Raw genomic sequence first — 24868 nt, forward strand, 5'->3', positions numbered from 1 at the left:
AGATCTTTGAGCTCAGATCATGGGACCAAAAGCAAGAGAGTTGCATTTAGATTTTTTTTCAGTGTATATACATTTTTTATTTCTACAGGTCTCAGTGCTGATTTTTGCAATGTTATTACTGACTTTAAGGGTGCGTTTCCATCAGGATCAATTGAATGTTTGTCGCTGCAGAATTTCTAAACCAACTCCGCACCTTAGTGTACCTGCATTTTTTGACGCTGCATTTTTTTAACTCTCTTTGGCTAGTTTCACACTTGCGTTGGACGCTTCCATAGCATTGCGTTGTGTGACGGATGCAACGGATCGTACAAAACAACGGAAAGCTTTTTTTTTATTATTATTATTTTTTTTTTTTTTTTTCTTCTTTACAGTTTTACCGGCAGCAGACTATTGTGAACAATCAGCTGAGAGCTCTCACATGCCAGCGGCCGGGCGCTCAGCTGAGAGCTCTCACATGCCAGCGGCCGGGCGCTCAGCTGAGAGCTCTCACATGCCAGCGGCCGGGCGCTCAGCTGAGAGCTCTCACATGCCAGCGGCCGGGCGCTCAGCTGAGAGCTCTCACATGCCAGCGGCCGGGCGCTCAGCTGAGAGCTCTCACATGCCAGCGGCCGGGCGCTCAGCTGAGCGCTCTCACATGCCGGCGGCCGGGCGCTCAGCTGAGCGCTCTCACATGCCGGCGGCCGGGCGATCAGCTGAGCGCTCTCACATGCCGGCGACCGGGCGATCAGCTGAGCGCTCTCACATGCCGGCGACCGGGCGCTCAGCTGAGAGCTCTCACATGCCAGCGGCCGGGCGCTCAGCTGAGAGCTCTCACATGCCAGCGGCCGGGCGCTCAGCTGAGAGCTCTCACATGCCAGCGGCCGGGCGCTCAGCTGAGAGCTCTCACATGCCAGCGGCCGGGCGCTCAGCTGAGCGCTCTCACATGCCGGCGGCCGGGCGCTCAGCTGAGCGCTCTCACATGCCGGCGGCCGGGCGATCAGCTGAGCGCTCTCACATGCCGGCGACCGGGCGATCAGCTGAGCGCTCTCACATGCCGGCGACCGGGCGATCAGCTGAGCGCTCTCACATGCTGGCGGCCGGGTGCTCAGCTGAGCGCTCTCACATGCCAGCGGCCGGGCGATCAGCTGAGCGCTCTCACATGCTGGCGGCCGGGCGATCAGCTGAGAGCTCTCACATGCCGGCGGCCGGGCGATCAGCTGAGAGCTCTCACATGCCGGCGGCCGGGCGATCAGCTGAGAGCTCTCACATGCCGGCGGCCGGGCGCTCAGCTGAGAGCTCTCACATGCCTGCGGCCGGGCGATCAGCTGAGAGCTCTCACATGCCGGCGGCCGGGAGATCAGCTGAGAGCTCTCACATGCCGGCGGCCGGGCGATCAGCTGAGAGCTCTCACATGCCGGCGGCCGGGCGATCAGCTGAGAGCTCTCACATGCTGGCGGCCGGGAGATCAGCTGAGAGCTCTCACATGCCGGCGGCCGGGCGATCAGCTGAGAGCTCTCACATGCCGGCGGCGGGGAGATCAGCTGAGAGCTCTCACATGCCGGCGGCCACAGTTAAACAAAATGAAGTTTCTGTGATTTAAAAAAAAAAAAAAAGCATGCGCAGTGAAAAATAAAGGTTTCAGTCGCTAAACAAAACGCTACATGCACCGTTCCTTCCGCCCGGCGCAGCGTCAAAATAACGACGCTGCGTCGTCCAGCGGATGCAACGCTGACACTTGCATTACAGTGCATTGTCCATACAAGTCTATGGAGAATAGCGCAGTGTGTTAACGGACTGCGCTATTCTCCATAGTGACGGACTGCGCTGAACGCAAGTGTGAAAGTAGCCTTTGGTGTCATCCTTTATTTTGTTTTTCAAACTTCCTGGTATTGACATCATTTGGTGCAAATTACATGCGTTTTTTTGGAGCGTTTACACTGCATAAACTGCAGATTTTCTGCATCTAATGCAAGTCTATGGAGAAAATCCATACAGAAAACGGAGCGTTCCTACAAAATAAATTGACATGCTGCGACTTGGAAAAACACCTCACAGGACAGTAAAATAGACGCACAGTGGACAGGAGAGCTCTATTAATCCTATCCACTTCGCTTTGCCGTAAAATGCAGCGTTTTTGCCATAGTGAAAATACGCAGCGTCAAAAACGCAAGTAACACTGATCATGAGGACGTACCTTAGGACTATAAAAAGGCTTGTTTGTTAACCTGTCCATAAATAGCATGTCAGGAAAATGGTAGCACCTACTCACCCATGTGGATGAATTTTGGTGGATTATTTTCTTCTCTACTGATTGCTTTACAATCATCAGCTTCACTCATAGTGATACATTTTAAAAGGACAGACACAGATAATAGATAATAAAGTCTAACTGGTGCAATCCAAAAAACGTGAATGCCCCGTGAGCACTAATGTCAGATGGTTTCCATATCGCCTATGGATTGGTGACCAAACCAGGTACATACAGAGCAGACATTCCCAAACTCAGGATTGATGATGTCCCGATTGATCTGAATTCTATGGCCCCGCTCAATAGATGACAACTACTAGATCAGGATGGCTCCCACCATGGGGACCCTACGGACTTGGGGGGACTTGTGTCCTTCTTTCTACTTGGTCTTCCCCGACTGCAAGACTGTGGCCAGGAGAAATTAGACATATTGGAAAGTGTCACATGTACTCCATCTATCCTAGACTTGGATGGAGCAACAGGGCAACATGTTTTTCCTTTCTGTTTAACCTCTTCTGGCTGAAAACTTGTGGTTAGGGAGAACACCAGTCCCCCCATTCTGGCAATTACTGGGGAACCAATCTACTGTAGCAGTGATCACCTAACCAACAGATCAGTGATAATTAGCTTACAAAGGAAAACCCCTTTGAGGGTCATCCCTTCACAAACCATCGTTTTATTGATGGACAGAATTTTTGAACCTGTTAATTAAGGGTGGATTCAGATGACCTTAATTGAGAATTAAGAGTTGATTGTCATCATGTGCTCGTCCGCCTCATAGAAAGGTGTAGGAGCTGTTCTCTATTGCATGTGTCCGGGCGGCAGGGCGCTGCGCTCACCACGCTCGGGTCCGGCGCTGCTGCTGCTCGGTGGCTCGAGTGATGGGCCGGATCCGGGGACTCGAGCGGCGCTCCTCGCCCGTGAGTGAAAGGGGTGTTTTGTGGGTGTTTGGGATGTCAGTTTGTGACGCCACCCACGGTTTGTGGTGAGGTTGGGGCACCACCGCTGCTCTGTACGGGGATCCCGGGAGCGATGACGGGGAGCAGCTGGGATGTTTCTCTCCCCTCCGTGGGTAGGGGGATTTTGGTAGTCCCGGGGCCCGGAGTTGTCGTCTGTTTGGTGGATTGCGGGGCTTGGCCAGGTGCAGGGTCGCGGGGCAGCGCAGTGCCAGACGGCACGGTGGTACTTACTCAGCCAGTAACGCACACGGAGTCTCTGGTAAAACAAACGGCTGGATGGACGAGTCCCACAGACGGCTGCGACAGTCACTCCCGGTAGGTTGGTGGTAACTGTCTCTCCCTGCACCGGTGTTATGTTCTCGGCCCCGATGGCTTCTCACCGGTAACCCGCTCCCCAGCGGTATATTTGCCGGAGGAGCCCCTTTTGCCTGCAGGCGCTGGCCCTGGGAACTCTAGCTGTGGTGGTAGCTGTATTTCCCTTCACGGTTGAGCGGTTGCCTTCAATCGGGTCTTTATTGCTGGGAAACTCCAGAGGTTCCCGTCACTGACGGATTTGACCGGTTTAACGGCGACTCCTAACCTGGTCGGGGTCCGTAGGCCCTGCCGGATGGTGCTGGCTTCTCTTCGCTCCCCGATCCGGTACCGGCGGACCACCGCCCGTCCCCGGTCTTTACGGTTGTGCGTCAATTGGCCTCTCCTGCAGACGGTCACCACCGTCTGCCAACCTTGCTGTTTCTGTGCCCGGGCCACGTACCCGGACACGGCCAGTCAGTTCCTCCACTACCACTTCCCTAACTCACACTCTACACTCAACTGCCTTCCTTTTCCCGCCTCCAGGACTGTGAACTCCTTGGTGGGAGGAGCCAACCGCCTGGCTCCGCCCCACCTGGTGTGGACATCAGCCCCTGGAGGGAGGCAACAAGGATTTGTGTCTGACTTCGATGTTCCTAACCGGGGTGTGGGGTGTGTTGTTGCAGTACCTGTGACATCCTAGCTTGTCCAGGGCGCCACACATGCACATTCTCGTTGATCTATTTTGATCTGATTGATCCCAGTGGTGAACAACCAGATCAAAATAGATCTGGAAAGTTGACCATATGAACAAGCGTATTGGCTACAATTGGTCCATGTTTGGTCCATTGTGCACACAAATTACATTTACTGGTAAAAAATCTGATCTAGGAATGGACACTACAAAGCAAATAAAATGGAAATAATAGGCAACTGCATAGACATCATAACTGGTTCTTCACATCCCATGGGTTTATTGGAAACTCTGCTTCAACATCTACAAGTCAGCACATCCTAAGAGACGTGAGGCTGCTGTGATTAACACCAGAACCCTGGGAGAAATGAGATACGGGGTTTTAGTTACAAGGGGGATTTCAGTTTGTAGGATTTTATGATGGAATTGTAGCTATTTCCTGTTTGGTCCCATCTTTACAAGTCACAGATGTCAAATCATGTGGCCTTCGCTATTCATCAAATAATCTAGTCTTTGAATAGATAGGCACTATCAGCAATCTGGTATTGATCTCCCCCGGCTGCAGCCATTGTTCATCTGAGTACCAAGAATGGCAGCTAGAATTAATGAATGAAGTGGGATGGTGCATAACAGTCACCTCACAAACAACTTTCCTGAACTTCTCTCCAGTCTATGAAGGCCCAAAGTTTATTATCGGGGACAGAAATGTGTTGGGGACCTTAGTGATTTACTTAGTGCTTCTATTTTCTCACCCTTCTTCATACCTTGGACGATCGGACACGATTAGTAGAGTCAATGAAATTTTGAAAATGGTGAAACACAAAATATATGTTTCTTTATACGAAGCAATATCCCATTTTAAGGAGACAATGGAATCCAGTTATGTTATTTTGTTTATTCTGGGACAGGGGAGCAAAACCATAAGTGATCCAAACATATGAAGTTAGGTTTATCACTTAAGGCGGCGTTACACGCTACGATTTATCTGACGATATGTCGTCAGGGTCACGGATTCCATGACGCACTTCCGTCATCGTTAGTGACGTCGTTGCGCGTAACACCTACCTGTGACTCTGAACGATCGCAAATAGGGTGAAAATCCTTGATCGTTGACACGTCGTTCATTTTCAAAATATTGTTCGTCGTTGGATCGCAGCAGACATATTGGTACATTTGACACCCTGCCAACGACGAACATCATCCACACGACCGCCTTGGTCAAACAATATATCGCTGAACGATTTGGCGTCGCTTGTGAGATTGTTACGTGTGACCGCTAATAAACGTCGTATGAGCGATCTCGGCAAATCATAACTACAATCTGAGTGTGTCACATCGCTAATGAGATCGTCAGATCAATCGTAGCGTGTAAAGCGGCCTTTAGTCTCACGACAGCAGCACAGGTGTATAAAATCCATCCCCTAGTCAAGAATGGCCGGAGCACTGACCCCCCCCCTCCCCCCGGGCATGTGTGGAGGCCAGCATGACACTGATTGGAGTGGAGGTCATGATGTCACGGGTAGGGGAGGGGGAGTAAGTCAGGGTATAGTAAAAAGGTGAAGCTGGGGGAGGAGCGGCACTTTTCCCGCTCTGGGACACCAGTGAGAGTCCCCATCCCTGTACCTGCTATGGACGCCGGGGATCAGCTCCTGGAGCGGCTGAGAGCTGCTGCTGGGACCATCCCCCCAGGTGGCTGCAGAGCCTGATAGCAAGGATCTTCGGTGGGAGTCCGGGGGGGGGGCAGGGACGGCACCCCTGCGACAGCGGCGCCCCCGGAGGTCTGGACTGGCAGAGAGGCGGTCACCTGACCTGACTCCCAGGGCCCAGCGTCGCCACAGAAGCCCCCTCCGGGGACCCTCCAGGCCGGACGCCGCGAGCTGCGAGGTCCGGCAGGCCCCGGCCTGGGAGGAATTCAGACGGGCGGCTGGGCCCGGCGGCAGTCGGCAGGCCTACGCTGGAGTTGGGGGCGGGGCCTGCTGCTGCCTGGTCGGCGAGTGACGTCGGCGGTGCGGCGGGGCGCTCTGGTGATGTACCGGCCGAGCGCCCTGAGCCTCTCCTCCCTGCAGCGATAGTATCCCGGATGGATCCCTGTGAGGTGGGCGGAGCCAGGCGGCTGCGGTCGGAACTACATCGGGCCTGGCATTCAGGGCCTGCGGCTACAGAGGCCCTGTCTGGGAGAGGGGCCACATGGAGCGGAGCAGGGGGGGCCGTGCTTGGAGAGCCCTGAGGATAATATGCAGCTCCCCCTGTTGGTCGGCGCTACTGATCGTCATGTCCAGGATATGCGGCCGGCGGGGCCTCGGGCCGCGCGGCTAAAACAGCAATGGAGCAGAGTCGGATGGGAGGAGCCAAGTCATGCTAGATCGGCAGGAGGGACGTCAGGATACAGGTGGTCCGGCTGGCGAGGTTATACCTTTGTGCAGCCTGGTGAGTATGATTACATGTTTTGTTTGTCTTCACATGCTGTTTAGGTACACAGTAAAGGGGGGGTGACGGGTCAGCTGGGGTTCGGTTTGGGGGTGCCAGCGGGTGTTAGGGGGAATGCGTTGAGTGGGGAGTTGTCAGAATTGAAGTTGCGTTCGCCAGTTGCGGGCCCGGATTAGGGGCCAGGAAAACCCCGGCGCCAGTGGCGGCTTGGGTTAATTTGTCCGTCATTGCGGCTAGTGAGTCCAGTTGGGAGTGTCTCTTCCCCAGTATTAGTGGCAGTTCAGACTGAAAGGAGTAAGGAGGTGGCAAAAATTTATTTTGACAAAGGGGGAAAAGACGATAGCAAGAAGGAAGATGGGGAGAAGTGGCGATGGCACTTGATTCCTCAGACTTATGCTAATAGGTTTAAGGCGTTGCAGTTTGGACAAGAGTAATTGGCGACAGGCGCCAGAGAATAGTTTTCAGTGGTTTTGCTATATGGGCTCGATTGGTGAGGCCTATAGGATTTATGGGGGGTAGACCTGGATCCGTTATGAGGAGCAGTGTCATCAGAGGATGGCGACCGTCCATCCATAAGATGGGATCAGAAGGATATGGGCTTGTGGTTGCGGGTGATGGTGGCAGCCAGATATGGGCAGTCATTTCAGGGCGGGGCAGGGTTCCCCGGCCGGTCAGGAAGTTGGGGTGCCGGTGGTCAGTACGGACAGACAGGGTCCTAGAAGTCAAGTTCGTGTTGGTAAGTTAATGAGGGGGAAGGCAAGTCAGTGACACTTGTCGTTGTTTGGACATCTCCGCACGTATTGTAACGGAGCATCCCATGGGATGTCCAAGGGTCAGACACCGGTGAGCTTAGTTGCGATGCTGCCGTACTTAAATAGGGATCCTGTTAGGGCCAAAGCTGAGGTTTGAGGTTGGGTTTTGGGGAGGGTTTCAGGATTCCTTCCCCTGTTTTTGAAGTTCCAGGGACAACCAGGAATCTCCCTCGGTGTATCAGCATTTGGCGCTGGTAGGTGGAAAGTTAGGAAAGGAGGTGGCGTTGGGGAGAATGGGGGGCACAGTTAGTCACCCCCCTACCTTTTCTTATTTTGTGGTTTCGTCATTCGGGGGGGGGGCCCAAGGAGGAGCCAGGTAAAGTTCGGCTAATCCACCATTTGTCTCATCCCAGGGGTAGGTCAGCGAATGATGATATACTGGCTGAGCTTCGTTAGGTGTTGTATACGTCGTTTGATGAGGCTACAAAGTAGGTAAAGAGTTGTGGGAGGGGTATGTTGATGGCAATAGATGGATATTGAGGCAGCTGTCCGGCTCTTACCAGTTCATCCAAATTGTGTTCGTTATTAGTTTGTTTTTGGAAGGGAAATTGTTTTGGAGACCCCTGCTTGCCAATGGGTAGTGCAGTATCGTGCACATTTGTTGAAACCTTTTGTTCTTTTTTAGAATGGGGGGGGCATGATGTTTCTGGTTTGGCATCACTGGTACCTTACCGGGATGAATTGTCGGTGTGTGGGATTGGCTGTTTCGGCACAGGCACAAGAATTCTAGCAGCAATGGAATGGATAGCGAGAGGCTTTGGGGTGCCTTTGGCACCTGGGGAAGAACAGTTCGGCCAAATACCTGTATTTAGTTTATGGCCATTGTAATTGACTCAGTGATTTGGGAGGTTCGGCTTCCTGACGACAGGTTGCCACGCTTAAGGTTGAGGTAGCAAGGGCATGCCGGGTGAGGAAGTTACAATTAAAGGAGGTTTAATCGCTATTGGGGGAAACTTAATTTTGCGTGTCGGGTAAGGTCAATGGGCCGAGTTTTCACGTCGGCTAGCTTGCGCGACAGCTGGAGGGCTTGCTCTTCACCCCTACATAAGTTTGTCGGAGGAACATTGAGCGGCCTTGTTGGTTTGGGGAGAATTTTTTGGGGAGCAGGACAATGGTGGTTCGTTGCTTAAGGATGAGGTAGTGGTTAAATTCAAATTGGAATTGTTTACGGATGCTGCGGGTGACTCAGGTTTCGGGGCCTTTTTTCAGGGTCAGTGATGTGCGGATTGGTGACCAGAAAGTTGGATGGCGGAGGGGTTGACAAGGAATGTGTCGCTATTGGAAATTTTTTCCGATGATGGTCGCACTCCATTTGGGGAGTGACCAGTTGTGGAATAAGTAGATCCGGTTCAACTGGGACAATATGGGGGTGGTGCTAGTGATTAATAACGGCTCGGCATATTTTACCCAAGTTGTTCGGGTGTTGCGGCGGTTGGTTTTTATTTGTTGGGAAATTAATACGGGTCACAGCAGCTCAGGTACCAGGTATAGAGGACCTAATAGCGGATTTCCTTTCCTGTTTCAGTGAGATTGTTTCCGGGATTTTGCGGTAGTGGCGGACGGCAGCAGCTTGTAGTCCCCTGCGCAGCTTTGGAGCGTGGTCTTCAAGCAGCAAGACCACGGATTCAGGCAGTTTGACTGGTACCACGTGGGCGGCGTATTAGGCCACATGGGTTCCTGGGAGTGGTGGTTGGGTGGTGGCATGATGAATGAGGATTCCCAGTTAGGACTGTTCCTGGGAAATCGGGGGAGTGGCGATAACAGGTTGGTCTTCCACGAAGTTGAGTCATTTGATTACAGGGTTGGCATTTGGTTTCTGGTTGCGAGGTGTACAGGATTGGGAACAAATTTTTGGGTTGTTCAGGCGTTGAAGGGTGTGCATAGGGGCCATAGGTAGACGGCCTGTGTGATTTAGCTTATTGGAATGTTTGGGTAGGGAATTAAGGTATCATTGTTGCGGTTGGCTTTTCGTTGGCGGTTTTTCGGGGCTTGGTGTATTGGCGAATTGGTATTTCCCAGGGTGACGTGCCCCGGGGGCTTGGGTAATAGTGACGTCCTATTTTTGGAGCATGGGGATCGAATTTTGGATCCAGAAATCAAAAATGGATAAAGTGGGGGCAGGCGGGTTCGTTTAGGGAAGGTTATGGCATCAGGTATGTGCCATTGGCAGTGCGTTTTGAGCTTTGCAAAGGTCCACCCGAGTCAGGATGGCCCATTGTTATGTCTCGAGGACAGGTCTTTTTGTCCAGATATTAGTTCATTAGTGTTTTGTGGGCATGTTTGAAATCATTGGGTCTGGTTGGCGAGGTTTGCGTTGCATTCTTGTCGTCTTGGGACGGCAGTGGAAACCTCTGGGTGTGGTCTACCTGCTAAGACAGTTAAACAGATTGGTCGATGGAAGTCTCAGCGTTGTAAGTCGTGGGTTCGCAATGTTTCAGGGGCAATTGATCGGAAGACTGGTTCTGATGGAGGGGGGGGTGGGGGGGGGTGTCATTCTTTGGGGTGGTATTGGAGCTACTTGGTAATTTTGTTAGTGCTTTGTTTTTCAGACGCCCCCCCCCCCCCCCGTTTTTCCAGCCTGGTCTGGATCTTGGGCCATTCTAATGTGTGCTGGGGAACACAGAGAGCGGATACGAGAAGGAACAGGAGACAGCTAAATTTTGTCGGAGGGATAGGGCTCCTGTCGGATGGGTTGGAATCAGGGGTATGGGGTGGAATACGGTGTTGCAGGGGGTGCATAACTATGCTCATTTGGGCAGGCCCCCTGACATTTTGGTTTTACGCGTCGAGGGACCTATTTGGGTGAGCGGCTTTCTCGGACTTTGATAAAGATACTAAGCATGACTTGTTGCGGTTATGGGTGTCTTTTCCAGGCGTGATAATTGTGTGGTGGGACATTGTTCCAAGAAGGGTTTGGGCGGAAAGCATGGTCTGTGGAGAAGCTGAATAAGGTGCGGGTGAAAGTTAATAGGGTTATCTCAAAAAATTTGGGGGCTGCAACGTGGGAGTCGCAGCTCGGCTTTTTGAGCTGGAGCGAGAGGATGACGAATTTTGGTAGGCGGATGGGGTGCATTTGAATGCAGTACGGATTGATTGTGGGCACTTGGATTGCAGGGAGGTATTGAGCGAGCTTTGCTATTGAGGGGGGGTCTCAGGCACTTGAAGGTTATCAAGGTGCCCTCGTTGTGGCAGGTTTTTGGTGGGTCCTTGAAGTTGGTTCTAAATTGGTTCGGGGAACCCATCCGGGTATGGATCCCCTCATTGGCAGAATGGTTGGTCACCTGGTGATTTTTGGGGGATCCCGACGGGGTATGTCGGGGCCCCCGTGGGTGTTTTTGGTGGTTAATGAAGGAATAACCCTTACACTTTGGTGCTCCTGAGCCAGTGTGGGTAACGGCTGGGAGCAATTTGGTTATATGGCTTGGTTATGGGAATCACCAGGGTTTTAGCTTCAAGGACCTTACCACAATGCAAAATTTTACATGTTATGTATTTGTTTAATAAATGGCTGCTATGGCCAAAATTATCCAAAGATAAATTGGTGTCTGAGTGGTTATTAGCAGATAAGGGGGAATTGGAAAAGGGGTGTGTGTGCCTAATTTTGGCCGGAATCTACAATTCCAGGGTCAAAAATGGCCGGAGCACTGACCCCCCCCCTCCCCCGGGCATGTGTGGAGGCCAGCATGACACTGATTGGAGTGGAGGTCATGATGTCACGGGTAGGGGAGGGGGAGTAAGTCAGGGTATAGTAAAAAGGTGAAGCTGGGGGAGGAGCGGCACTTTTCCCGCTCTGGGACACCAGTGAGAGTCCCACCCGCCCTCCCTAAAGACTTTGAGTTCGCAATGAGCTGCAAGTTTTGTGGGAGGCGATATGGAAGTTTATCGGGTCGTAGTGGCCTGGTGGCAGGTTTTTGGTGGGTCCTTGAAGTTGGTTCTAAATTGGTTCGGGGAACCCATCCGGGTATGGATCCCCTCATTGGCAGAATGGTTGGTCACCTGGTGATTTTTGGGGGATCCCGACGGGGTATGTCGGGGCCCCCGTGGGTGTTTTTGGTGGTTAATGAAGGAATAACCCTTACACTTTGGTGCTCCTGAGCCAGTGTGGGTAACGGCTGGGAGCAATTTGGTTATATGGCTTGGTTATGGGAATCACCAGGGTTTTAGCTTCAAGGACCTTACCACAATGCAAAATTTTACATGTTATGTATTTGTTTAATAAATGGCTGCTATGGCCAAAATTATCCAAAGATAAATTGGTGTCTGAGTGGTTATTAGCAGATAAGGGGGAATTGGAAAAGGGGTGTGTGTGCCTAATTTTGGCCGGAATCTACAATTCCAGGGTCATGGTGTCTGGCTTTATAAACATCTGTGACAGAATAGCTCAATCATAAAAGTGTTAACTTGTAACAGGAGGCATCGTGTCTGACCACGTAAAGTTACAGAGAGGGGGTCACTGAGCGCTGAGGTGCATAGTGCATAAAAGTGGCCACCGCTTTGCTGACTACATAACTGCAGAGTCCACATCTCCTCCGGCATTAATATCAGCAGAAACACTGCGCTCGCCCTGAGTTTCAAAACAGTGCAAGTAGATACAAACCTTACACCAACAAGCACAATGTCGAGCCGTACATCACCAAGCACAATGCCGAGCCATACATCACCAAGCACAATGCCGAGCCACACATCACCAAGCACAATGCCGAGCCATACATCACCAAGCACAATGCTGAGCCGTACATCACCAAGCACAATGCCGAGCCATACATCACCAAGCACAATGCCGAGCCATACATCACCAAGCACAATGCCGAGCCATACATCACCAAGCACAATGCCGAGCCATACATCACCAAGCACAATGCTGAGCCGTACATCACCAAGCACAATGCCGAGCCATACATCACCAAGCACAATGCCGAGCCATACATCACCAAGCACAATGCCGAGCCATACATCACCAAGCACAATGCCGAGCCATACATCACCAAGCACAATGCCGAGCCGTACATCAGCAAGCACAATGCCGAGCCATACATCACCAAGCACAATGTCGAGCCATACATCACCAAGCACAATGCCGAGCCATATATCACCAAGCACAATGCCGAGCGTCGGATGTTGCGGTGTAAAGCCACCACCACCGGAGAAACGTGTTCTGTGCAGTGAATAATCGCACTTCTATCTGGTGTCTGAAAGACGACTCTAGGTTTGGTGAACGTCAGGAAAAACATTATCTGCATGAGTACACTGTACAGTTTGGTGGAGGAGAGATAATGCTATGGGCTTGTTTTCTTAGGGGTCGACCTCGGCCCCTTATTTTTGGTAAACGGAAATTTTAATGTGTGATGACTGATAGATGTGGACCCACTGCACCATGGGCTGGGTGTAACGCCTGCCTGGATCCACAGACTCACACGAGCTGTAATGGACAGGCTAGAGGGAAGCCACTCGCCAAGCAGGACCCCTAGAACTCAGAAACCCTTTAACCCCTATACAGGGATTTGGAATTACACTGAGCCCAAGGTGATCACTACCTGTGGAAGGCTGCAGTCCGAGAGAGTAGTCGTCAGGCAGGGTCAAACCAGGAATTGCAGAACAGGGACAGAATCGGCAGGCAAGGACGTAATCAGAAAACAAGCAGTGGTCAAATCCGGATCGGGCAGCGAGGTACATAAACAACAGGCAGAAGGGTAGTCAGAACACAAGCAAGGTCAGTGCACAGGAATCAAAATACCAACAGCACAGGAGCCAGGAATACAGACTATCTCTGGCAGTGGTCAGATGACAGGAGGGGGAATAAGAAGGGTGTGGTGTCTTCCCATTGGCTGCAGGTGAATGATGGCAACTTCAGCTGGAAGACACATGCCACCCACAGTCAGCTAGTGGTATTGCAGGTTCCAGGGAAACCCAGCCTAGTGAATGTGGCGCCCCTGACCTGGTCAGGCACCACTGAGTACTGCACCCATGCTGGGGACAGTACAAACAGGTAATCCAGAAGGCTGACCGAGGTGTGACTACACAGGCGCATAGTGATCAGGTCTCACACATGTACCTTTGGGAGGACCCCTGGGGATCCCAGGAGGGGGCAAAGCCTTCACCTCCACTGGAATAGTGGAGGGGGCCAAAAGCCTCCATCTCCACTCAAGGGGTGTGGTAAGAGAGCCTGGTTGCTAGGTGGCGTAGGCAAGAACAGGAGAGGAGGGAACAGTGAGCCGGCTTAGTGCAGAGTCCAGGGAGCTCAGAGAAGAGCAGACCCCTGGGGCTGTTGCAGTCTAACAGCGCCCGCGCAGTGGCTACCGACGGGGGAGAACGGTCACCTAGGAGTGCTACCCGAAATCCATCTTCAGCTAAAGAGAGAGCACGGAGTGGGAAGTAAGGAGACTGCTAGGGAGAACCAGGCCCAAACGGGCGGCAGATCCCGGAGCGGGGATAGATCCACCTTTCCCTGCTAAACCTGCCGGTGTGGGGCCCTCAAAGCCCACGCCACAACACCCAAAAGCCGCAGCCACGTAGCCACAGTTAGGGCCCATAGTTCACAGGAGGCAAGCAGCTGGAGTGATCTGGTCCAGGCGACAAGCAAACGGCAACCAAACGAGGGGAGCAGTTACTTCCCTGGGTGACCCCCATAGGGACTAAAAGTCGGGGTTACCCCAAACCACCAAGGGCTAAGGAAGGCGAGTCGGTAGTCACCCTCATCAGTCAGCCCAAAGGACACCTGGTTCCAGCCTGGTTCATCCCAGCTACGCCCGGGTTACTCACCCTGCCATCAACTGTGAGTAAAACCCCTGAAAGACATCCTGCTTGTGTGGAGTTATTCTGCGCCTTGTAGTTCTACACATCTACACAGGACCCTGGGGCATGCCTCACTCTCAGGAGGCTACTACACCTGACTGCACATACCATCAGCCCCAGGCACCCCTAACCTGCAGTGGCGGTCCCCACTGACCGCAATTCTGAGAGTGGCGTCACGACAAATAGAAGATTTCCTATCTGTGACAGGATCCAGCCGAGTGGAGTCCCTGAAGGTAATGCACCGACACAACACCGGTGGGGCTTCACATCTGGCGCTGTGAACAGGATCAGGACTAGACCTGTTCAGACAGGTGACCATGTGCCTGGGCGGTCCGCTTGAAAAATTGGAAGCGCCGCCATATTGCCACCATGAAAAGCGCGCTGAAAAACAACAGCAGCCCGCGCTGGGAGAAGTTACCGCCCACGAAGAGGTGTGGCTACCCAGAGATCCCCTGCAGAGTCCTGACCTCGCCAGTGAAGAGAGCGGAAGCGTTCAGAGACGTCGGGACAGAAAGGGAGCCAGAAGTCTGCTGCTAGAGGAAATGGCGTCTGAACACCGAGACCCAGAGCCAGGCTCCACTGCCTGGTGGTGTCGGGAGCTTGCCGAGTTCTGCGATCAACTGGAGGCCAGGGTCGGAAGGCAGATCAGAGAGGGACGTGCGGAGTTTCTGGAGATGGCTGCAGCGGTTCAGGCCTACGAGGGGAGAGCCACGCGACGAGTGCCAGACCGAGCGGCGACGACTCAGGCCCCGATGATGTTACCGATGGGTGAGTCCAGTGTTGCCCCTGCCAGCCCGGATGCCCCGACCCCTGCTGCCACGCCCGCGGTCCCTGAAGAGGCGCCCGGCGCGGCGACGCTGAATCAGGCCGCAGCCACGCCAGGTGCGGCCCGCCAAGCCCAGGCCGCCGCAGCGATGCCCTGCTCGGCCCGTAGAGAACCGGCTGCCACCGCGACCCTCATCCGCGCCGCAGGTGTGACGCTGACCCAGGCCGCCGCCATGCTAGGCCCGGCCCGCCGAGACCCCACCGCAGCAGCAACGCTCTTCCGCGCCGCAAGTGAGGTGCTGAACCAGGCCGCAGCCACGCCAGGTGCGGCCCGCCAAGCTCCGATCGCTGCAGCGACGCCCAGCCCAGCCTGCACAGACCCCATCGCAGCAGCGACGCCGATCCAGGCCGCCGCAGCGATGCCCTGCCCGGCCCGCCAAGAACCGGCCATAGTAGCGATGCCCGCTAAGCCGCCAGCTGCAACAGCGACGCTGATCCAGGCCGCCGCCATGCCAGGCGCGGCCCGCCAAGACCAGGCCGCCGCCATGCAGGGCGCGGCCCGCCAAGACCAGGCCGCCGCCATACAGGGCGCGGCCCGCCAAGAAAAGACAGACGTACCATTGTTTACCCCGGCCTGCAAGGCCAGAGCATACACCGCTCCCCAGTCCAAGGAAGTCCCTGCTAGGAAGTCCCTGATAGGTGCGGACCCCGAATACTGGAGACTGAAGGCTGACCTGGAGGCCAAGTTCCCACAGGAGATGGTGGACCGGTATCTGCTCCCTCCGCATACCCCCAAGGCGACTCCTGCAGCAACCACGCCAAAGAGTCCCCCGCCCGGGCCTGCTGATGAAAGTCCATCCCCAGCACTGCCACGACAGGAGTGTTCAGAAGAACTAAGGGGGAGGGGAGGCCAGAAGGCTGAGGAGTTGACTCCGGAGCCATCAGCAGTGGATTCATACCCCGAGCCAGAGATGTTGCCATACTCCCGCTGGGACGAAGAAGACCCGATACCCTCCGCTGAAGAAGATCTGCCCAAAAGCCTCACCTGGGAGCTTGTAAGCTGTACCCCGCAGAATCCAGTCCGCAAGACACGGCGCCGTAGCAGATCCAAGTTCACCCCTGCACCACAGTCTCCAGAGCAGAAAGATGAAATAACGGCCAGAGACTTGGAGGAGAAACGGTTCCTGAGAAGAGCCAAAGCCCAGGTCAGAGGACCCCTTTGTCGAGGAGTAGTAGAAGATTTCAGCCTAAAATCAGGATACGGCTTCATAGTAGCACCTGGTATGAAAGAAGGCATTTTTGTCAACAGAAGAGACGTTAGAGCTCATTTGCCCAGAGGACATCCTGGAAGGAACCTAAGGATGGGAGACACAGTGCAATTTACAATGCATCAAGGAGAAAGAGGCTGGTATGCACTAGATGTTACGCCATGTCCTAAAGAAAAAGAAACAGACACAGAGGAAGAAAGGAAAGACAGAGATAGAGAAAGAACAGACAAAGAACCCACTGATGAGACCACCACGGATGATGAAAAAGATCGAGAAACCAACAGGTGCCGCAGCCCTACAGGCCCAAGCCCTGGTGAGGAGGAATCCACGTAAAGCAAGAAAAGTAAAGTACAGAAGTTACCAGTTGACAAGTTTTGAAAAGTTTGCAACGTTACTGTTCAAGAAATGTGCCCACATGAACTAATGTGAGAAACCCATGAACCTTAAGGCTATGAACTGGCTATAGCCACAAACTCTCGCAGTGTAAATAGTTACCCCAGAGGTACCACCACCAGAGCCAGCCTGTTTAGGGGCCTGGCTCGCCTGCAACCAGGGAGCATGCCTGTTTATGGGGCCTGGCTCTCCACCACAAAGGGGGTACCTGGTCAGCACCAACTGTGGAGGCCGCCTCTACATCCTGCCAGAAGAGGCTGAAGGCGCGGCTCCACCAGGCCAGGTATACCCTGAAACCACCAGACCATGAAAGCCGCCTCTACATCCTGCCAGAAGTGGCTGAAGGCGCGGCCAACGGGAGAGGAAGACTGGAGGAAAGGTCTGGGGAAGTGGATGGCCCAGACCTGGTTACCAAAAGAAACCGGTGACCTTCCTCCTGAAAGGGTTTAGGGTGGGTTAACGGACTTGTGGGTGGAGGGTGGTGATGTATGGTACCTGGTGGTTTTAAAAGTTTTACCATGTTTTAATGTTTTATGCATTTTAAAATGTTGTCTTGCAGCCCGAGGACGTGCTGGTGATAACTAAGGGGGAATGTGGCGCCCCTGACCTGGTCAGGCACCACTGAGTACTGCACCCATGCTGGGGACAGTACAAACAGGTAATCCAGAAGGCTGACCGAGGTGTGACTACACAGGCGCATAGTGATCAGGTCTCACACATGTACCTTTGGGAGGACCCCTGGGGATCCCAGGAGGGGGCAAAGCCTTCACCTCCACTGGAATAGTGGAGGGGGCCAAAAGCCTCCATCTCCACTCAAGGGGTGTGGTAAGAGAGCCTGGTTGCTAGGTGGCGTAGGCAAGAACAGGAGAGGAGGGAACAGTGAGCCGGCTTAGTGCAGAGTCCAGGGAGCTCAGAGAAGAGCAGACCCCTGGGGCTGTTGCAGTCTAACAGCGCCCGCGCAGTGGCTACCGACGGGGGAGAACGGTCACCTAGGAGTGCTACCCGAAATCCATCTTCAGCTAAAGAGAGAGCACGGAGTGGGAAGTAAGGAGACTGCTAGGGAGAACCAGGCCCAAACGGGCGGCAGATCCCGGAGCGGGGATAGATCCACCTTTCCCTGCTAAACCTGCCGGTGTGGGGCCCTCAAAGCCCACGCCACAACACCCAAAAGCCGCAGCCACGTAGCCACAGTTAGGGCCCATAGTTCACAGGAGGCAAGCAGCTGGAGTGATCTGGTCCAGGCGACAAGCAAACGGCAACCAAACGAGGGGAGCAGTTACTTCCCTGGGTGACCCCCATAGGGACTAAAAGTCGGGGTTACCCCAAACCACCAAGGGCTAAGGAAGGCGAGTCGGTAGTCACCCTCATCAGTCAGCCCGAAGGACACCTGGTTCCAGCCTGGTTCATCCCAGCTACGCCCGGGTTACTCACCCTGCCATCAACTGTGAGTAAAACCCCTGAAAGACATCCTGCTTGTGTGGAGTTATTCTGCGCCTTGTAGTTCTACACATCTACACAGGACCCTGGGGCATGCCTCACTCTCAGGAGGCTACTACACCTGACTGCACATACCATCAGCCCCAGGCACCCCTAACCTGCAGTGGCGGTCCCCACTGACCGCAATTCTGAGAGTGGCGTCACGACAAATAGAAGATTTCCTATCTGTGACAGGATCCAGCCGAGTGGAGTCCCTGAAGGTAATGCACCGACACAACACCGGTGGGGCTTCACATCTGGCGCTGTGAACAGGATCAGGACTAGACCTGTTCAGACAGGTGACCATGTGCCTGGGCGGTCCGCTTGAAAAATTGGAAGCGCCGCCATATTGCCACCATGAAAAGCGCGCTGAAAAACAACAGCAGCCCGCGCTGGGAGAAGTTACCGCCCACGAAGAGGTGTGGCTACCCAGAGATCCCCTGCAGAGTCCTGACCTCGCCAGTGAAGAGAGCGGAAGCGTTCAGAGACGTCGGGACAGAAAGGGAGCCAGAAGTCTGCTGCTAGAGGAAATGGCGTCTGAACACCGAGACCCAGAGCCAGGCTCCACTGCCTGGTGGTGTCGGGAGCTTGCCGAGTTCTGCGATCAACTGGAGGCCAGGGTCGGAAGGCAGATCAGAGAGGGACGTGCGGAGTTTCTGGAGATGGCTGCAGCGGTTCAGGCCTACGAGGGGAGAGCCACGCGACGAGTGCCAGACCGAGTGGCGACGACTCAGGCCCCGATGATGTTACCGATGGGTGAGTCCAGTGTTGCCCCTGCCAGCCTGGATGCCCCGACCCCTGCTGCCACGCCCGCGGTCCCTGAAGAGGCGCCCGGCGCGGCGACGCTGAACCAGGCCGCAGCCACGCCAGGTGCGGCCCGCCAAGCCCAGGCCGCCGCAGCGATGCCCTGCTCGGCCCGTAGAGAACCGGCTGCCACCGCGACCCTCATCCGCGCCGCAGGTGTGACGCTGACCCAGGCCGCCGCCATGCTAGGCCCGGCCCGCCGAGACCCCACCGCAGCAGCAACGCTCGTCCGCGCCGCAAGTGAGGTGCTGAACCAGGCCGCAGCCACGCCAGGTGCGGCCCGCCAAGCTCCGATCGCTGCAGCGACGCCCAGCCCAGCCTGCACAGACCCCATCGCAGCAGCGACGCCGATCCAGGCCGCCGCAGCGATGCCCTGCCCGGCCCGCCAAGAACCGGCCATAGTAGCGATGCCCGCTAAGCCGCCAGCTGCAACAGCGACGCTGATCCAGGCCGCCGCCATGCCAGGCGCGGCCCGCCAAGACCAGGCCGCCGCCATGCAGGGCGCGGCCCGCCAAGACCAGGCCGCCGCCATACAGGGCGCGGCCCGCCAAGAAAAGACAGACGTACCATTGTTTACCCCGGCCTGCAAGGCCAGAGCATACACCGCTCCCCAGTCCAAGGAAGTCCCTGCTAGGAAGTCCCTGATAGGTGCGGACCCCGAATACTGGAGACTGAAGGCTGACCTGGAGGCCAAGTTCCCACAGGAGATGGTGGACCGGTATCTGCTCCCTCCGCATACCCCCAAGGCGACTCCTGCAGCAACCACGCCAAAGAGTCCCCCGCCCGGGCCTGCTGATGAAAGTCCATCCCCAGCACTGCCACGACAGGAGTGTTCAGAAGAACTAAGGGGGAGGGGAGGCCAGAAGGCTGAGGAGCTGACTCCGGAGCCATCAGCAGTGGATTCATACCCCGAGCCAGAGATGTTGCCATACTCCCGCTGGGACGAAGAAGACCCGATACCCTCCGCTGAAGAAGATCTGCCCAAAAGCCTCACCTGGGAGCTTGTAAGCTGTACCCCGCAGAATCCAGTCCGCAAGACACGGCGCCGTAGCAGATCCAAGTTCACCCCTGCACCACAGTCTCCAGAGCAGAAAGATGAAATAACGGCCAGAGACTTGGAGGAGAAACGGTTCCTGAGAAGAGCCAAAGCCCAGGTCAGAGGACCCCTTTGTCGAGGAGTAGTAGAAGATTTCAGCCTAAAATCAGGATACGGCTTCATAGTAGCACCTGGTATGAAAGAAGGCATTTTTGTCAACAGAAGAGACGTTAGAGCTCATTTGCCCAGAGGACATCCTGGAAGGAACCTAAGGATGGGAGACACAGTGCAATTTACAATGCATCAAGGAGAAAGAGGCTGGTATGCACTAGATGTTACGACATGTCCTAAAGAAAAAGAAACAGACACAGAGGAAGAAAGGAAAGACAGAGATAGAGAAAGAACAGACAAAGAACCCACTGATGAGACCACCACGGATGATGAAAAAGATCGAGAAACCAACAGGTGCCGCAGCCCTACAGGCCCAAGCCCTGGTGAGGAGGAATCCACATAAAGCAAGAAAAGTAAAGTACAGAAGTTACCAGTTGACAAGTTTTGAAAAGTTTGCAACGTTACTGTTCAAGAAATGTGCCCACATGAACTAATGTGAGAAACCCATGAACCTTAAGGCTATGAACTGGCTATAGCCACAAACTCTCGCAGTGTAAATAGTTACCCCAGAGGTACCACCACCAGAGCCAGCCTGTTTAGGGGCCTGGCTCGCCTGCAACCAGGGAGCATGCCTGTTTATGGGGCCTGGCTCTCCACCACAAAGGGGGTACCTGGTCAGCACCAACTGTGGAGGCCGCCTCTACATCCTGCCAGAAGAGGCTGAAGGCGCGGCTCCACCAGGCCAGGTATACCCTGAAACCACCAGACCATGAAAGCCGCCTCTACATCCTGCCAGAAGTGGCTGAAGGCGCGGCCAACGGGAGAGGAAGACTGGAGGAAAGGTCTGGGGAAGTGGATGGCCCAGACCTGGTTACCAAAAGAAACCGGTGACCTTCCTCCTGAAAGGGTTTAGGGTGGGTTAACGGACTTGTGGGTGGAGGGTGGTGATGTATGGTACCTGGTGGTTTTAAAAGTTTTACCATGTTTTAATGTTTTATGCATTTTAAAATGTTGTCTTGCAGCCCGAGGACGTGCTGGTGATAACTAAGGGGGAATGTGGCGCCCCTGACCTGGTCAGGCACCACTGAGTACTGCACCCATGCTGGGGACAGTACAAACAGGTAATCCAGAAGGCTGACCGAGGTGTGACTACACAGGCGCATAGTGATCAGGTCTCACACATGTACCTTTGGGAGGACCCCTGGGGATCCCAGGAGGGGGCAAAGCCTTCACCTCCACTGGAATAGTGGAGGGGGCCAAAAGCCTCCATCTCCACTCAAGGGGTGTGGTAAGAGAGCCTGGTTGCTAGGTGGCGTAGGCAAGAACAGGAGAGGAGGGAACAGTGAGCCGGCTTAGTGCAGAGTCCAGGGAGCTCAGAGAAGAGCAGACCCCTGGGGCTGTTGCAGTCTAACAGCGCCCGCGCAGTGGCTACCGACGGGGGAGAACGGTCACCTAGGAGTGCTACCCGAAATCCATCTTCAGCTAAAGAGAGAGCACGGAGTGGGAAGTAAGGAGACTGCTAGGGAGAACCAGGCCCAAACGGGCGGCAGATCCCGGAGCGGGGATAGATCCACCTTTCCCTGCTAAACCTGCCGGTGTGGGGCCCTCAAAGCCCACGCCACAACACCCAAAAGCCGCAGCCACGTAGCCACAGTTAGGGCCCATAGTTCACAGGAGGCAAGCAGCTGGAGTGATCTGGTCCAGGCGACAAGCAAACGGCAACCAAACGAGGGGAGCAGTTACTTCCCTGGGTGACCCCCATAGGGACTAAAAGTCAGGGTTACCCCAAACCACCAAGGGCTAAGGAAGGCGAGTCGGTAGTCACCCTCATCAGTCAGCCCGAAGGACACCTGGTTCCAGCCTGGTTCATCCCAGCTACGCCCGGGTTACTCACCCTGCCATCAACTGTGAGTAAAACCCCTGAAAGACATCCTGCTTGTGTGGAGTTATTCTGCGCCTTGTAGTTCTACACATCTACACAGGACCCTGGGGCATGCCTCACTCTCAGGAGGCTACTACACCTGACTGCACATACCATCAGCCCCAGGCACCCCTAACCTGCAGTGGCGGTCCCCACTGACCGCAATTCTGAGAGTGGCGTCACGACAAATAGAAGATTTCCTATCTGTGACAGGATCCAGCCGAGTGGAGTCCCTGAAGGTAATGCACCGACACAACACCGGTGGGGCTTCACAGATGAGCGGAGCCTGTGCTCCGCAGAGCCACGGCACCGACTCCTCTCCCATCACCAGCACTATCCATGGTGGGAACACGGCGTTGCCTGGGAGCAAAAGACGCAGGAGCAGACTCCGGTGGGGACATGACACTGGGCTTACCCTGGAGAGGAGTAATTAGCTGATTACCTGGCTTTTGTTAGAGCCTCTGATGGTGAGGATAGGCTTGGCGGTAATTAATCGCAAGGTGCTACTCTAGGGTAGTTCTTGGGTTTGCAGCAGCTGACAGAAAATTCAGAGACTTGGTTACGAGGTACAGGCACACAAAAGGCAAAATACATAGTCAAATGATCCGAAATCAAGGCAGGCAGCACAGTTTGAGGAAACTGAGCCGAAGTTAGGAGAGATTGGGATAAAGGAAGGTAAGCCAGGTCAATTTACAGGAGAGCCAATCAGAAGTGTTTTAGGTAGGGCTGAAGACAGGAACTGACAAGTACCTATACTCAGGCAAAGTGAGGACAGAAGGAGTTGTTTTATAAATTCATTACGGACAACGGATGGTCCAAAGCCGCAGCACTCACAGGAGGCAATTGATTACACTAATGCAGAGTCTAGCCAAACCTCACTACAGCCGGGTGGAGACTCTCAGGTGTAAGGGTCCCGTTACATGTAGTGACGTTCCAGCGATCCCGACAACAATACGACCTGGTCAGGATCGCTGGTACATTGCTACATGGTCGCTAGTGAGCTGGCAAACAGGCAGATCTACGACGATCCGTATAACGACCTTAGTGGTCGTTGGGACCCTGTCCCACAGCAGCTATTCTGACGACTCAGACCTCGATAGAGGCGTACTGTTTCCAACCAACGAGGTTGCTCGTCATTGTTATGGCGTCAAGCACAGCGATGCATGCTGCCCAGCGGGACATCAACGATTAAAAAATGAACCAGGATATTCAAGTACGATCGGCGATATCGCAGTGGGGGGGCCGGTCACTGCTATGTTTCACACGTAGCGAGGTCGCTGTTGCGTCACGAAACCTGTGACGTTTGAGCGATCTCGCTAACGACATCATTATATGTAACGGGGCCTTAAAACTAACACTAGGGGAGCAGAGTGGCATTTACCAGCTGTGTGAGTCACGGGTTTAACACTAAAGCGGGCTTTACACACTACGACATCGCTCAAGTGATCTCGTTGGGGTCACGGAATTTGTGACGCACATCCGGTCGCTTTAGCGATGCCGCTGCGTGTGACACCTATGAGTGATTTTGCATCGTCGCAAAAACGTGCAAAATCGCTTATCGGTGACATGGGGGTCCATTCTCAAATATCGTTTCTGCAGCAGTAACAAAGTTGTTCCTCGTTCCTGCGGCAGCACACATCGCTCCGTGTGACACTGCAGGAACGAGTGGGCGGGATGTTCGTCCCGCTTATCTCCACCCCTCCGCTTCTATTGGGCGGCGGTTCAGTGATGCTGCTGTGATGTCGCTGTGACGCTGAACGAACCGCCCCCTTAGAAAGGAGGCGGTTCGCCAGTCACAGCGACGTCGCAGGGAAGGTAAGTATGTGTGACGGGTCCGGATGATGTTGTGCAACACGGGCAGCGATTTGCCCGTGTCGCACAACCGATGGGGGCAGGTATGCACGCTGGTGATATCGGTACCGATATCGCAGTGTGTAAAGTAGCCTTAACACTAGGAGGAGCAGGGCGGCGTTTACCAGCTGAGACAGTCACGGGTGTAACACTGACACTAGAGGGAGCAGACGGTGTTTACCAGCTGCGCGAGTCACAGGTGTAACATATTCAGGATACCAACAAATTTTAGACAATTATATGTATCTAACTTTGTGTGAATAGTTTATGGAAGACCTTTTTATGTTCCCTATGACTGCTCAGTGCACAAGGTCCATGAGAGCATGGTTGGGCGAGTTTGGTGTGGAGAACACAACCGACTGCAGAGAACTCGGACCTCAATCTCATCGAAGACCTTTGGGATGAACTAGAATAGAGATTATGACCTGGACCCTCTCTTCCACCATCAGTGTCTGACCGCACAAATGCTCTTCAGGATGAAGGGTCAAAAATTCCCACAGACACATCCAAAATCTTGTAAAAAAAACCTTTACACAAGAGTGGAAGCTTTATAACTGCAAAGGGACAACCTTAAAATTATTGTCTATAAATGTAGAATGGGGGGGTCAGAAAAGATCCTGTAGCGAAAATGTGGAGGGGGCACAATGTTTTTGTTCCATTTTTGTAACGAGGTATTCTATGGTACAGCACAGTTCACATCCCTCATAAAATATGATGGAGATTGCCATATTAATGCACAACCATCTTTTCCTTTGGAGTACCGAATATTAAGAAGTCCCAAGTATGGCGGTGCCAGAGATAGCGGGGTGGTGCACACAATGCCATCGGCTGCGTACGGCTTCAGGGGTGAGAGTAGAAAAAGGCCAAAACTTTCCATCAAGTACCCAGGAGCTGCCCCAATTCAGTAAATATAGCCCTGGGGTAATATTTGATAAAGGGATGATCATAGTGTTCTACAGTTATCTCTGCTGGAATAGCCCCTCTAGACGTCTGTGGGTCCACCAGTTAAAAGGAGAATTATAGATTGCTGTAGGACAGTGC

Source organism: Anomaloglossus baeobatrachus, chromosome 10 (genome assembly GCF_048569485.1).
Source record: "Anomaloglossus baeobatrachus isolate aAnoBae1 chromosome 10, aAnoBae1.hap1, whole genome shotgun sequence".
Classification (NCBI taxonomy): Eukaryota; Metazoa; Chordata; class Amphibia; order Anura; family Aromobatidae; genus Anomaloglossus; species Anomaloglossus baeobatrachus.